Source organism: Coregonus lavaretus (genome assembly GCF_964263955.1).
Source record: "Coregonus lavaretus genome assembly, chromosome: 36".
In the NCBI taxonomy this organism is placed as follows: domain Eukaryota; kingdom Metazoa; phylum Chordata; class Actinopteri; order Salmoniformes; family Salmonidae; genus Coregonus; species Coregonus lavaretus.
The window spans coordinates 9,877,463-9,893,887 of record NC_140023.1 but is presented as its reverse complement, the minus strand read 5'-3'; the positions used below and the strand labels follow the sequence as shown (position 1 = coordinate 9,893,887).

Sequence of the window (16,425 nt, the reverse complement as noted above, 5' to 3'; positions counted from 1 at the left end):
GAGAGAGAGAGAGAGAGAGAGAGAGAGAGGTTTGTTACTGTGGTGCATCCTGTGGCTATTGTTTCCTGTAAAGTGAGATGAGACAATAGCAGGAAAGTCAGACAGACAGTGACAGCAGTGCTGGGTGGATGAGTTTAGCTCACCACACATTGCCTGAACATTATGTTCAGATTGCAGAAATATATACACCATAATGAAACATTATATATTCATGACTTAGCTATTATACAGTATGTGTGTATGAGTGAGAGAAAAAATATAACAAATCAGTGTGTGTGTGACTGACAGAGACATAACGAGAGAGACAGACAGACAGACAGACAGACAGACAGACTGAGAGACAGAGAGTGAGAGGAGAGAGAGAGCGAGAGAGAGACAGACAGACAGACAGACAGACAGAGACTGAGATACAGAGAGTGAGAAGAGAGAGCGAGAGAGACATACAGACAGACAGACAGACAGACAGACTGAGAGACTGCGAGACTGATGTACAGAGAGAGAGAGGAGAGAGGGGGAGAGAGAGACATAACGAGAGAGAGAGACATAACGAGAGAGAGAGAGACAGACAGACATACAGAGAGAAAGAGACTGAGAGAGAGAGAGAGATTAGAGCTGTGCTGGCTGGGGTGACCAAACCACCTCTGGAGTGTGAGAATGTATGTGAGATGCGTCCTTTGATCAGAGAGAGGATCTAGTGAGAGCCTCTGGCATCTGTGAACACTCAGCCTGTCAGCTGGACTAAGCCACAGGGACTGGCCTCAGAACAGCTCCTATCCTCCCTCTCCCATCCACCTGAGTAGAGCCTTTCTGACTCAGAGTCAGTGGTACAGAGGGAATGGGAAGTTAAGAAACTGTCAGGATAAAAATAGTTTTGTAGTGGGTATTTGGTAACCTGGATGAAACTGTGTTTGAGCAACTTCTATGGTCCCTCCATGAACCATAACATGAGTGAATGTAGCTATTAGATGGGTTAGGTTAGGCCTATGTTTAATAACACCACGTATACCCTAGTTTGTTCATGCCATATCAATAGTTTCTCCATCATCTCATCATTACAGAAGAGACAAATGGTAATGACAGTGTTATCGTTCCATCTGCTGCACTCTGAGAGGCCACTAAAACAGAATTTATTTTAGAAACACACAAACATTACACTCTGGGACCTGCTTGGTATTGAAATAGGGCAAAACCGTGCTTTGATGTTAGCAGGATATCTACTGAGCTCCTCCACTTAGTGGTAATTGGAATGTCTTCATCATCAACGAACGTGAAATATTGGACGTACTCTACTCTTATAATAAGATATCGATGTCTCATTTTCAATGGCTAGGCTACATCATACTTTGTATAGCCATTTGTGGGATGTAGCAGGGAGGTAAAGAGTCAAGGTCTCGTAGAACTTTCTCAATAGTGATAGTTTGACAATGTTCACCTTCTCACCTGCAATTTAGAGAGAACTGAAAGGATAGTTCAGACTCAATTCCATTGTGGGTTCCCGTGTCACGACTTCCGCCGAGGCTGCCTCCCCTCCTTGTTCGGGCAGGCTTCGGCGTACGTCGTCACCGGCTTACTAGCCACTGCCGCTCCATTATTCATCATTCCATTTGTCTTGTCTTGTCAATCACACACACTTGGGTCTTATCCCCTCATTAGTCTGTGTATAAGTGTTCCCTCTGCCCCCCTTGTGCTTGTGGGTGATTGTTGTTTCGTGAAAGTTGTGTAGCTCGGTGGAGCTACTCGTACATTGTTATTGCCGGGGTAGATATTTCCCCAGTGCCTGTTATTGTTGGAGCTACCATTACCTTGTATTGCCAGGGTAGATTTTCCCCTCTGCCTGTTTTGTTTGTCGCTATCCAGTGCTATTTGTGTACGACGGAATAAACTCTGCATTCGGTGATTCCCCTCCTGCGCCTGACTCCTTCTATCACACTCATCACAGAATCACCCACCTGCTATGGAGTCAGCGGGAGAAGAGTGCATGCCTGGAATCGTGGCACGGGTCCAGGAGCATTCCACGATGCTGGCCAGCTTGGGGGAAGCGATGGATCGGGTTCTTCAGGTCATCCAACGCCTGGAGAGGAGAGGACCCGATCTGCCGAGACCAGCTGGCCAACCGTATCCAGCCACCTACACCCCAGCACCCGGAGGGATCCAGATATCCCGACCACAGGCGTTCGACGGGACAGCGGCGCTCTGCCAAGGATTCCTCCTCCAACTGGAGCTTTACTTCTCCAGCATCAGGCTGGCGCCATCGGAGCGGGAGAAGGTGTCCGTCCTCGTTTCCTGCCTCTCGGGGAAAGCCCTGGAGTGAGCCAACGTGGTTTGAAACGAAGAAGGAGCCGCGTTGGAGGACTACAGGGAGTTCGCTCGCCTCTTTCGGGCAGTCTTCGATCACCCGCCCGAGGGTCGAGAGGCGGGCGAGCACCTGGTCCACCTGAGGAAGGGGACGAGGACCGCGCAGGACTTCGCGTTGGAGTTTCGGACTCTGGCAGCGGGGTCCGGGTGGAACGAGCGGGCCCTGATCTACCATTTCCGGTGCCATCTGCGGGAGGACGTCCGACGGGAGCTAGCCTGTCGGGACACCATGTTGTCTTTCACGAAACTGGTGGACATGGCAATCCGTTTGGACAACCTGCTGGCAACCAGAGGACGTCCTGGTAGGGGTCTGCCCATTTCCACCCCGGACGACTCGGATCCCGAGCTGATGGAGCTGGGTGGAGCTGCCGTCCGAGAGAGCGGAGGATGAGAGCGACAGTGCCACTCTGGTGGCACAAAGGGACAGTACACCACACGTCATAGTCAATGCTCTTATGGGCCTGGAGGCGGCAGGCAGGGCACTCTCGCATCACCCCAGGTATCGAACACCCACACTCGTTCAGAGCCGTCTGCTGCGCACTGTACTCTACCTATCCTCTTCCCGATCACATGGTAGTTCCCCAGTGTAAGGCACTAGTCGATTCAGGCGCAGCTTGAATTTTATGGACAGGGCATTCTCACGCCGTCATGGCATTTCATTGGTTCCCCTATCCATTCCACTCCCCATCAGAGCACTTGATAGTTGACCATTAGGGTCCGGGTTTGTAAAGGAAGTCATGGTACCAGTCACCATGATCACCCAGGAGACTCATTGTGAGCAGGTTACTTTTTCGATTATTGAGTCTCCTGCTTTCCCTGTGGTATTAGGTAATTTCTTGGCTAGCACTCCACAACCCCACCTTCTCATGGCCGCAGAGGGTTCTCACGGGGTGATTGCGAGAGTGTCAGGGTAGATGTCTAGGTGTTTCCGTTGGTGCAACCACGGTGGAAAGTCCAGACGGTACCTCCACCATGCGCATTCCCCCCGAATACCATGATCTGGCGCACGTGTTTTCTAAGACACAGGCGACAAAAGTACCACCGCATCGGGCGGGGGATTGCACGATAAACCTTCGGGTAGACGCTGTATTTCCCAGGAGTCATGTGTACCCCCTGTCGCAGGCTGAAACGGAGGCTATGGAAACTTACGTCACCGAGTCCCTGGGCCAGGGGTATATACGTCCCTCCACTTCACCCGCCTCCTCGAGTTTCTTCTTTGTGAAGAAGAAAGATGGCGGTCTGCGCCCGTGCATTGATTATCGATCACTGAACAAGGAGACTATAAGATTTAGTTATCCTCTCCCCCTCATTCTTTCAGTGATTGAGTCAATGCATGGGGCACGCTTCTTCACTAAACGAGATCTCAGGAGTGCATACAACCTGGTGCGTGTTCGGGAGGGGGATGAGTGGAAGACAGCATTCAGCACAACCACGGGGCATTATGAATACCTGGTGATGCCCTACGGTTTGATGAAAGCTCCATCCGTCTTCCAGTCCTTTGTGAACGAGGTGTTTCGGGACATGCTTGGTCGCGGTGTGGTGGTCTACAACGATGACATCCTGGTGTATTCCGCTACGCGCTCCGAGCATGTGTCCCTGGTTCGCAAAGTGCTGGCCCGACTGTTGGAAAATGACCTTTATGCCAAGGCAGAGAAGTGTATGTTTTTCCAGCAGTCCGTCTCCTTCCTCGGATACCGCATTACCACCTCAGGTGTGAAGATGGAGGGAGATTCCAACCATGGTTAAGGAGGTGCAGCGCTTCCTTGGCTTGCCAACTACTATTGGAGGTTTATCCGGGGCTTTGGCAAGGTCGCAGCTCCCATTACATCCCTGTTGAAGGGTGGGCCGTCCCGGCTCCGCTGGTCTGCTGAGGCTGACCTGGCCTTCAGGAGACTGCGGGGTCTGTTCACCTCAGCCCCGGTACTGGCCCACCCCGATCCATCACTTCCGTTCGTAGTGGAGGTGGATGCGTCTGAGGTAGGGATAGGCGCTGTCCTATCCCAACGCTCGGGCACGCCACCCAAGCTCCGCCCCTGTGCCTTCTTCTCTAAGAAGCTCAGCCCGGCGGAACAGAACTACGACGTTGGTGATCGGGAGCTGTTGGCGGTTGTCCAAGCTTTGACCGTGTGGAGGCATTGGCTCGAAGGGGTGAAACACCTTTTCCTCGTCTGGACGGACCACCGTAACCTGGAGTACATCCGGGCAGCGAGGAGGCTGAATCCTCGCCAGGCCAAGTGGGCCCTATTCTTCACCCGGTTTGATTTTACACTGTCATACATTCCGGGTACGAAGAATGTGAAGGCAGACGCACTGTCCCGGCTGTATGACACAGAGGACTGCGGAGGCCCTGTTTACTCACGTCTTCCGGCACTACGTGGTGCCAGAAGATATAGTGTCTGACCTAGGTTCCCAGTTCACGTCCAAGGTTTGGAAGGCGTTCATGGAACGTCTGGGGGTCTTGGTCAGCCTGACCTCTGGGTTCCACCCCGAGTCAAATGTGCAGGTGGAACGGGTAAATCAGGATGTGGGTAGGTTCCTGCGGTCCTACTGCCAGGACCGGCCGGGGGAGTGGTCGGTGTTCTTGCCATGGGCAGAATATGCCCAGAACTCTCTCCGCCACTCCTCTACTAACCTAACACCATTCCAATGTGTTTTAGGTTACCAACCGGTTCTGGCACCGTGGCACCAGAGCCAGACCGAGGCTCCTGCGGTGGATGACTGGTTTCGGCACGCGGAGGAGTCGTGGGATGCTGCCCACGTTCACCTCCAGCGTTGTGCGTCGTCAGAAGGCCAACGCTGACCGTCACCGCAGTGAGGCCCCGGTGTTTGTACCGGGCGATTGGGTCTGGCTCTCGACCCGGAATCTGCCCCTCCGCCTGTCCTGCCGGAAGCTGACCCCGCAGTTTGTGGGGACGTTCAAAGTCCTGAGGAGAATCAACGAGGTCACTTATAGGTTATTACTTCCCCCTGATTACCGTATTAACCCCTCGTTTCATGTATCTCTCCTCAGGCCGGTGGTGGTTGGGCCGCTCCAGGAGTCTGAGGTGCGGGAGGTTCCTCCACCTCCTCTGGACATCGAGGGGGCCCCAGCGTACTCTGTCCGTTCCATCCTGGATTCAAGGCGTCGGGTGGGGGGCCTTCAGTACCTCGTGGAGTGGGAGGGATACGGTCCGGAGGAACGATGCTGGGTCCCGGTGCGGGATATCCTCGATCCCTCCCTGTTGCGGGGTTTCCACCGTCGCCATCCGGCTCGCCCTGCTCCGCGTCCTCCTGGCCGTCCCCGAGGCCAGGGTTGGCGCGCTGCTGTAGCTGCGCGTCAAGGGGGGGTGCTGTCACGACTTCCGCCGAGGCTGCCTCCCCTCCTTGTTTGGGCAGGCTTCGGCGTTCGTCGTCACCGGCTTACTAGCCACTACCGCTCCATTATTCATCATTCCATTTGTCTTGTCTTGTCAATCACACACACCTGGTTCTTATCCCCTCAATAGTCTGTGTATAAGTCTTCCCTCTGCCCCCCTTGTGCTTGTGGGTGATTGTTGTTTCGTGAGAGTTGTGTAGCTCGGTGGAGCTACTGGTACATTGTTATTGCCGGGGTAGATATTTCCCCTGTGCCTGTTATTGTTGGAGCTACCGTTACCTTGTATTGCCAGGGTAGATTTTCCCCTGTGCCTCTTTTGTTTGTCGCTATCCAGCGCTGTGTGTGTACGACGGAATAAACTCTGCATTCAGTGATATCCCTCCTGCGCCTCACTCCTTCTATCACACTCATCACATCCTGAATGGCGCAGCGGTTTAAGGCACTGCATCTCAGTGCTTGAGGCGTCACTACAGACCCCCTGGTTCGATTCCAGGCTGTATCACAACCGGCCGTGATTGGGAGTCCCATAGGGCGGCGCACAATTGGCCCAGCGTAGGCAGTCATTGTAAATAAGAATTTGTTCTTAACTGACTTGCCTAGTTAAATAAAGATTAAAAAAATATCACAATTAATATAAATATTTCCCATAGGATCCTACTGTGTGTTCAATGGTGAGTGTCAAATGAAGGGGAGTCTCCCAGAAAAGCTGGACTGTCAACCCAGAGAAAATATAAATGTAATTGCTTAACCATAATCATACACTGTAAGGCTAGAGGAGTGATATTATCCTAATTACTGTGTTACTACAGGGTTGTCAAACAACGTGAAGATGAGTGGGAGGTCGGTCTGCTTTGGTAAGAGCATCTTAGTGAATGGCTGTTTCATTTCAGACCGATAAACTCTTAATCTTGTTTATTCCAATTAGCCTACATAGATTTAAACAAGGTTGTGTACTTTTAGGTTTGTGATTTATCCAGAGTTCAATAAAAAATGAGAGGGAGCCAAATTACCATGATTAGATTTGAGGATATTATCTATTCAGTCAGACTTTGGTTGTGTCCAAAAATAGTGGAGAAGGGCCGGGAAATTGAAGATTTTACTCTGACCGGACAAAAAAGGACACACAGAAACACAGTCTGAGAAACACACACACACACGCTTTCCTTGAGGAGTGTAGTGCTCAACATCGTTTCCTTGGATGTAACTCACATCAACACCATTATCCCATTATCCCAGAAACCCTAGACCCACTCCAATTTGCATACCGCCCCAACATATCCACAGATGATGCAATCTCTATTGCACTCCACATTGCCCTTTCCCACCTGGACAAGAGGAACACCTACGTGAGAATGCTATTCATTGACTACAGCTCAGCATTCAACACCATAGTGCCCTCAAAGCTCATCACTAAGCTAAGGATCCTGGGACTAAACACCTCCCTCTGCAACAGGATCCTGGAGTTCCTGACGGGCCGCCCCCAGGTGGTAAGGGTAGGTAACAACACATCTGCCACGCTGATCCTCAACACGGGGGCCCCTCAGGGGTGCGTGCTCAGTCCCCTCCTGTACTCCCTGTTCACCCATGAATGCATGGCCAGGCTCGACTCCAACACCATCATTAAGTTTGCCGACGACACAACAGTGGTAGGCCTGATCACCGACAACGATGAGACAGCCTATAGGGAGGAGCTGGCCGTGTGGTGCCAGGATAACAACCTCTCCCTCAACGTGACAAAGACAAAGGAGATGATTGTGGACTACAGGAAAAAAAAGAGGACTGAGCACGCCCCCATTCTCATCGACAGGGCTGTAGTGGAACAGGTTGAGAGCTTCAAGTTCCTTGGTGTCCACATCACCAACAAAGTATCATGGTCCAAACACACCAAGACAGTCGTGAAGAGGGCACGACAAAGCCTATTCCCCCTCAGGAGACTGAAAAGATTTGGCATGGGTCCTCAGATCCTCAAAAAGTTATACAGCTGCACCATCAGGGGTGCGTGCTCAGTCCCCTCCTGTACTCCCTGTTCACCCATGACTGAATGGCCAGGCTCGACTCCAACACCATCATTAAGTTTGCCGACGACACAACAGTGGTAGGCCTGATCACCGACAACGATGAGACAGCCTATAGGGAGGAGCTGGCCGTGTGGTGCCAGGATAACAACCTCTCCCTCAATGTGACAAAGACAAAGTAGATGATTGTGGACTACAGGAAAAAAAAGAGGACTGAGCACGCCCCCATTCTCATCGACGGGGCTGTAGTGGAACAGGTTGAGAGCTTCAAGTTCCTTGGTGTCCACATCACCAACAAACTATCATGGTCCAAACACACCAAGACAGTCGTGAAGAGGGCACGACAAAGCCTATTCCCCCTCAGGAGACTGAAAAGATTTGGCATGGGTCCTCAGATCCTCAAAAAGTTATACAGCTGCACCATGGAGAGCATCCTGACTGGTTGCATCACCGCCTGGTATGGCAACTGCTCGGCCTCCGACCGCAAGGCACTACAGATGGTAGTGCGTACGGCCCAGTACATCACTGGGGCCAAGCTTCCTGCCATCCAGAACCTCTATACCAGGCGGTGTCAGAGGAAGGCCATCAAAATTGTCAAAGACTCCAGCCACCCTAGTCATAGACTGTTCTCTCTGCTACCGCACGGCAAACGGTACCGGAGCGCCAAGTCTAGGTCCAAAAGGCTTCTCAACAGCTTCTACCCCCAAGCCATAAGACTCCTGAACAGCTAATCATGGCTACCCGGAATATTTGCACTGCCCCCCCACCCCCACCCCATCTTTTTACACTGCTGCTACTCTGTTAATTATTTATGCATAGTCACTTTAACTCTACCCACATGTACATATTACCTCAACTACCTCAACTAGCCGGTGCCCCCGCACATTGACTCTGCACCGGTACCCCCCTGTATATAGCCTCCCTACTGTTATTTAATTTTACTTCTGCTCTTTTTTTCTCAACACTTTTTTGTTGTTGTTGTTTTATTTTGCTTTTTTATAAAAAAATAAATGCATTGTTGGTTAAGGGCTGTAAGTAAGCATTTCACGGTAATTTCTACACCTGTTGTATTCGGCGCATGTGGCAAATACAATTTGATTTGATTTGATTTGATGTCACCCCTCAGAATGCTATGGAATGCTGATGTATGGCTGCCGGCTGCCACAGTTGCCACTCCTCCCTCTGGAAAACCCATTGAGGGAATAGTATTCCTGGTTTGTCTTTCAGGCCCCAGCTCATTGGCCGTCTTTGACATTATGGGAACATAATAATAATAAATATAATATGCCATTTAGCAGACGCTTTTATCCAAAGCGACTTACAGTCATGTGTGCATACATTTTTTGTGTATGGGTGGTCCCGGGGATCGAACCCACTACCTTGGCGTTACAAGGGCCGTGCTCTACCAGCTGAGCTACAGAGGACCACATGTTGGCATTAGTTGTTGCCGTCTTGGGACTGTGAAACACAGTTATCAGTGTCTCTCTCTGTTAGCCGTCATTGGCCATTAAAGTTGTCTTTGTGATTTAGCACCTGCGGCTCGCCAGACGCTGCTGCTGCACCACCCTGGGAACTAACAGACAAACACAGAACCTGACATGCATCCCAACACACAGATGCATGCACACATGAGTGCACAAGTGAGTGCAGAAAACACACTCACAAATGTGACCCACCACCTGGATTCGGTCCTATGTAGCAAAATTTGAAATTGTATATGTGACTCTTTTCAGGAAACTAGGCGTATGCCATTTGAATGTAAGCTTTTTTTTATCAAAATGCGTTTTTTGGCAGAAATGCCTTCTGGAACATGTGAACTTTCATGTGCCTTAATAACAAACTTGTATGCCGTCTGTAAATACGAATACAATTGTTAAATTACGAGCCTAGTTGGTTTAGCCACGGAAAATTACAGCAACCTTCCCGCTAGCTATGATTGGCTGAAATAATGAGTGGGCTGGACATGCTGAGAGATGAGTTCGGATTGGTCTGCCATGTAGTCCGCCTCTGTCTATAATATGAGCTGGTCAGTGTTTGTAGGTAATCCTTTCTAATGCTGCTTTTTTGAAAGATATCATATAGTAGAACTGCATAAGTGTTGCTCTGCACTTTCGAGTTTTGAAATCAGTGGAATTAGAGTTTGATAGCTAAGGAGATGGAGGAAATTCTGGTGTTTGATTGCAAATATGCATATGGAGTCAAAAAGAGAACACACAGAAGGCTACTGTATAAAACACCTGTCTCCGGATTACATCTTCAAACTAAGGGCAACCATGGCATCCGTGACAGAGAGGGAGAAGCGTCCATCTATATACAGTGGGGGAAAAAAGTATTTAGTCAGCCACCAATTGTGCAAGTTCTCCCACTTAAAAAGATGAGAGAGGCCTGTTATTTTCATCATAGGTACACATCAACTATGACAGACAAAATTAGAAAAAAATATCCAGAAAATCACATTGTAGGATTCATAATGAATTTATTTGCAAATTATGGTGGAAAATAAGTATTTGGTCAATAACAAAAGTTTCTCAATACTTTGTTATATACCCTTTGTTGGCAATGACACAGGTCAAAAGTTTTCTGTAAGTCTTCACAAGGTTTTCACACACTGTTGCTGGTATTTTGGCCCATTCCTCCATGCAGATCTCCTCTAGAGCAGTGATGTTTTGGGGCTGTCGCTGGGCAACTCGGACTTTCAACTCCCTCCAAAGATTTTCTATGGGGTTGAGATCTGGAGACTGGCTAGGCCACTCCAGGACCTTGAAATGCTTCTTACGAAGCCACTCCTTCGTTGCCCGGGCGGTGTGTTTGGGATCATTGTCATGCTGAAAGACCCAGCCACGTTTCATCTTCAATGCCCTTGCTGATGGAAGGAGGTTTTCACTCAAAATCTCACGATACATGGCCCCATTCATTCTTTCCTTTACACGGATCAGTCGTCCTGGTCCCTTTGCAGAAAAACAGCCCCAAAGCATGATGTTTCCACCCCCATGCTTCACAGTAGGTATGGTGTTCTTTGGATCCAACTCAGCATTCTTTGTCCTCCAAACACGACGGGTTGAGTTTTTACCAAAAAGTTCTATTTTGGTTTCATCTGACCATATGACATTCTCCCAATCCTCTTCTGGATCATCCAAATGCACTCTAGCAAACTTCAGACTGGCCTGGACATGTACTGGCTTAAGCAGGGGGACACGTCTGGCACTGCAGGATTTGAGTCCCTGGCGGCGTAGTGTGTTACTGATGGTAGACTTTGGTCCCAGCTCTCTGCAGGTCATTCACTAGGTCCCCCCGTGTGGTTCTGGGATTTTTGCTCACCGTTATTGTGATCATTTTGACCCCACGGGGTGAGATCTTGCGTGGAGCCCCAGATCGAGGGAGATTATCAGTGGTCTTGTATGTCTTCCATTTCCTAATAATTGCTCCCACAGTTGATTTCTTCAAACCAAGTTGCAGATTCAGTCTTCCCAGCCTGGTGCAGGTCTACAATTTTGTTTCTGGTGTCCTTTGACAGCTCTTTGGTCTTGGCCATAGTGGAGTTTGGAGTGTGACTATTTGAGGTTGTGGACAGGTGTCTTTTATACTGATAACAAGTTCAAACAGGTGCCATTAATACAGGTAACGAGTGGAGGACAGAGGAGCCTCTTAAAGAAGAAGGTACAGGTCTGTGAGAGCCAGAAATCTTGCTTGTTTGTAGGTGACCAAATACTTATTTTCCACCATAATTTGCAAATAAATTCATTAAAAATTCTACAATGTGATTTTCTGGATTTTTTTTCCTCAATTTGTCTGTCATAGTTGACGTGTACCTATGATGAAAATTACAGGCCTCTCTCATCTTTTTAAGTGGGAGAACTTGCACAATTGGTGGCTGACTAAATACTTTTTTCCCCACTGTAGCCTGAGCGATTTTACCAGCTACGTCTATCGACAGTTGTCGCAGTGACATCATGAACAATCTATTGAAATGATTACTTGCATAGTGGAGTCTTTTGTTTAGACATGTTGCTAGCTAGCTAGCTAAATAATGAATCCGGAGACAGGTGTTTTTAGCCTTCTGTGTGTTCTCTTTTCGACTGTCTCTGCATATTTGCAATCAAACGCCAGAATTTTCTCCATCTCCTTAGCTATCATACTCTAATTCCACTGGGCATTCCACTGATTTCAAAACTCGGTCCTCCAGAAAGTGGAGAGCAACATGCAGTTCTACTACGTGATATATATTTTTTAAAAGCTGCGTTAGAAAGGATTACCTACACATACTGACCAGCTCATGTTAAAGACAGAAGCATGCTACATGGCAGACCAATCCGAACTCATCTCTCGGCATGTCCAGCCCATCCATTATCTCAGCCAATCATAGCCAATCATGGCTAGCGGGAAGGTTCCTGTATTTTTCCATGGCTAAACCAACTAGGCTCATAATTTAACCATTTTATTTTGTATTTACAGATGGCATACAAGTTTGTTATTAAGGCACATGAAAGTTCACGTTCCAGAAGGCATTTCTGCCCAAAAACGCATTTTGATAAAAAATAGTTTATGTTCAAATGGCTCTCCTGTGAAGTAGTGACGGGCGACATACGCCTAGTTTCCTGAAACAAGTCACAAATGTCAATCAGCAAACAGTTCCTGGAAACCTAATTCACTATACTTATACAATGAGCAAAAATATAAATGCAATGTGTAAAGTGTTGGTCCCATGTTTCATGAGCTGAAATAAAAGATCCCAGAAATGTTCCATACGCACAAAAAGCTTATTTCTCTCCAATTTTGTGCACAAATTTGTTTACATCCCTGTCAGTGAGCATTTCTCCTTTGCCAAGATTATCCATCCACCTGACAGGTGTGGCACATGAAGAAGCTGATTAAACAGCATGATCATTACACTGGTGTACCTTGTGCTGGGGACAATAAAAGGCCACTCTAAGATGTGCAGTTTTGTCACACAACACAATGACACAGATGTCTCAAGTTTTGAGGGAGCATGCAATTGGAATGTTGACTGCAGGAATGTTCACCAGAGCTGTTGCCAGATAATTACATGTTTATTTCTCTACCATAAGCCGCCTCCAACGTCGTTTTAGAGAATTTGGCAGAACGTCCAACCGGCCTCACAGCCGCAGACCACGTGTAACCACGCCAGCCCAGGACCTCCACATCCGGCTTCTTCACCTGCGGGATTGTCTGAGACCAGTCACCCGGACAGCTGATGAAACTGAGGAGTATTTCTGTCTGTAATAAAGCCCTTTCGTGGGGAAAAACTCATTCTGATTGGCTGGGCCTGGCTCCCCATTTGGTGGGCCTATGCCCTCCCAGGCCCACCCATGGCTGCGCCCCTGCCCAGTCAATTGAAATCCATTGATTAGGGCCTAATCAATTTATTTATATTGACTGATTTCCTTATATGAGCTGTAACTCACTAAAATCTTTTAAATTGTTGCATGTTGCGTTTATATTTTTGTTCAGTATAAAAAACTAACTTAGACAGAGTAACAAAACCCCTAGTTTCCATAGTTCTGCAGTACATTGCTAACATACAGAGAGAGGAAAGCTTCGTATTAGCCAGGCAATCCCGAACCGGAGAGTTTTTTGTAGTGGACACTGGACACAGCAGCAGAACAGATCACCACACTGGGCAGACAAAAAGCCCTCAGAGAGAACCAGTGTGAGGCATGAACCCCATGCCCTCTATGGACACACTCACAGAGAACGGTGCCATGCTAGATACCAGGCTTCTCAGTTGGATGTCATTATTAGGGCTGGATGAAAGGAGGTTCATGCTAGGGTTCTCCAACTGAGAGGTAAAGAAAGGAATGATGGAGAGGGTAGAGGACTTCATTGTGCAGAGCAGAGTGAATCTGACAGACACATGCGGTCTGTGGGTTGGTGCATGTGTGTGGTGTGTGTGTGTGCGTGCGTGCATTCACGTGTGTAGTGCGTGTGGTTGTGTGTGCACGTGTATGTGTGTGATCATTGGGACAGTTGCAGCTTTGAGGACTTTTTAAGCACCAGCGTTCTTCATGCAACTATTGGAGTGGTCACCATCACTCACTTAAAGGAAAGATTCACTTGTTTTGAATGTTGTATCATTTTTCTGCATCTCTGAGCGATGTTGTATCGGTCCCCGGGGTAATTTCATGTTTTCATGTGTATCTGAGCTATTCACCGTTCAAGCAGGCAGAAATACAGCCAGTATGACAAGTTTTCCCCTGGTCAGTTTTATGGATTGACCTTTAGAATGCTTTTGATGGTGAGCAGAGCTTGTTCTGAGGTACTGAGAGAATATTATATTAATTGAACTACTTCTTGAAAGGTGAGAGCTGAGAAGTAGTGCTACTATGAAATGTGCCTTAAACCTGTTGATGTGTTTGTGTGTGTATGCACATACTGTACACATGCTTGCAAAATGTAGAGTTTGAGGGCCCTTTGAATGGATCTGAACATCCATGTCTTCACTAAAACCCCTGTGCTGGGTTTACTGAGGTGATAGTTGGAACATGCTTGTCCACAGCCGGCTGTTAGGTGTTTCTGCATGCGTGATCAGTTACTGAAAGCCAGAATCCCCAGGTCCCCATTCTGGGATCCCCAGAGCTCGGAGCCAGAATCCTGGGTTTGCACAGAACAAGGTGAAAAGTGGCTCCTAAGCCGATGCTTCCTCTGCAGCTCCTGATTGATGGGAGTGCCTGGACCCCCCCCCCCCCCCCCCCCCCTTAATTCACTTATACCAGTCCTTCCAGGGTTCCGCGATCACAATGTTTTTTTGCAAAATCAACAATTCCCCGTATATTATGTGAGGGCTTGCACTATTTCTGCATAAATATGTCCAGCACATTTTCTTGACTATTTGCACAAAATCATTGCATATTGCCATGCAAAATGTCAGAATTGCAGCAGCAAAATCAAACATTTTTGTCTGCAAATATCACAAAAAATCCCTGCGAATTCCTGGAGGGACTGACATACTGTACACACACACACATGCACATGCAGACACACACACTTCAGGGACCTCCCTTAACAGAACCATTATTTCCATGGGCCCAATGTTTACCCAATCATCCACTTAATCGGCTTGGCTGTTTGAAATGGGGGTGGGGGCCCAACAGCCATGATTAACACCCCCTTTTCCAGTTAGCCCCAGCTTCATTACTGCATGCCTGTAGAGTGTTATCACTTGGCAAGGTAAGGAGGGAGGGAGCTGGCGATGGAAGGAGGAATCGAGGGATAATAATTTCAATGGCCTCCAGGCACACACACACCCCAGTGGGGTCCCTTCAGTGAGAAAGATGACTTCACCAGGGGCCTTGGACGGCATGACGAGCGCTTCTCAAGAGGACAACTGGTCCCACTTAGCACAGCAAAACAGTCCTCCCATTACATACAGGTCAAGGAGGGCCAGAGAGGGACTGGGTGGGGGACTGGTGGTGGGGTGGGGGGGGTGTTTGTATAAATTATTCCCCATCTAACCTCCATACCACCCCACATATGAGAAGGATGTCTCCTGATGCTTGTAGTTTTTTTTTTTTTTTTTCTCTTTCAGCTTTGTTTGGTGTCCTGTTGATGTCATAACAACACAGAAATACTCCAGATTGTGATTGGCTTGAAGGACATACACGAAACAGCACTGGATCATGTATGAGGACAATTCACTATTTTGGTTTTGGCAACTAGCTACATTGATGTCCCTCAGGGCAGTATATGTAAGCCATGATGAAAGGCTTATTGGGTTGTGCAATATAAGAGGTTTCTTTTCAGGTTGCCTTAAGCATCCAATATCATGCTATATATACCACATTCATCATAAACATCACAGAGGAGCGAGCTAGCGTTAGCTATAGGTTTTAATAGTGTAAGAACTTGACTTCTAATAGGAATTGTTTCAACGACTGGGTCTTGTATTGTGCGCATAGTGATACAGTACAGTTTTAACAAGAGGAATTGTAAAGCATTTTCTTTGATGTTGTAGCATTAGCCCTAAAACCATAACTGGCTCATTCAAAGAGCTTGTGTCTTATGAATGGGGCCTTCCTTTGTACTGTAGTACTGTACTTTCAGAGTGATGAGATGGCATTAAAGTCTATGGTGCTAGAAGTTCAGGTAGGTAAAAGATACATGCTACAGAATGGATTTGATTAGCTTTTGTTAGTGTTAACAGAATGGGTGCAGCCCTATTGACTTCAATGGATGGTTCCTCATTCAAAGACTCATTGATGTTACAGAGGTAGGCACATGGCAAGCCATCCCATGCATTGAAATGAGATTTGTAAAACAACAATGTTCCCTGGAAGGTACACTGTTGGTTTATATACTATATACAGTAAGCTCCAAAAGTATTGGGACAGTGACACATTTTTAGTTGTTTTGGCTCTATACTCCAGCACTTTGGATTTGAAATTATGACTATGAGGTTAAAGTGCAGACTGTCAGCTTTAATTTGGGGGTATTGTCATCCATATCTGGTGAACCGTTTAGAAATTACAGCACTTTCTGTACATAGTCCCCCCATTTTAGTGGACCAAATGTATTGGGACAAAATCACTTATATGTGTATTAAAGTAGTGAAAAGTTAAGTATTTGGCTCTACAAACTTGTTGGATGCATTATTTCTTTTTTAATCTTTTTTTTTGTGCCTAATAGAAATGAATGGTAAATAATGTGAAAAGTGTTTAAAAACATTTTGAGTCATTTTCTTAATTA

The 16,425-nt window shown here is 47.6% G+C and overlaps 1 protein-coding gene across 1 annotated transcript in view; it reads left to right on the top strand.

Annotated features, from left to right (window-relative positions):
- LOC311110941 (disintegrin and metalloproteinase domain-containing protein 12-like) overlaps window positions 1–16,425 on the top strand; it is a gene marked incomplete at both ends in the record, with an annotated part of 138,304 nt that overhangs the window by 430 nt on the left and 121,449 nt on the right. The window lies entirely within an intron of this gene.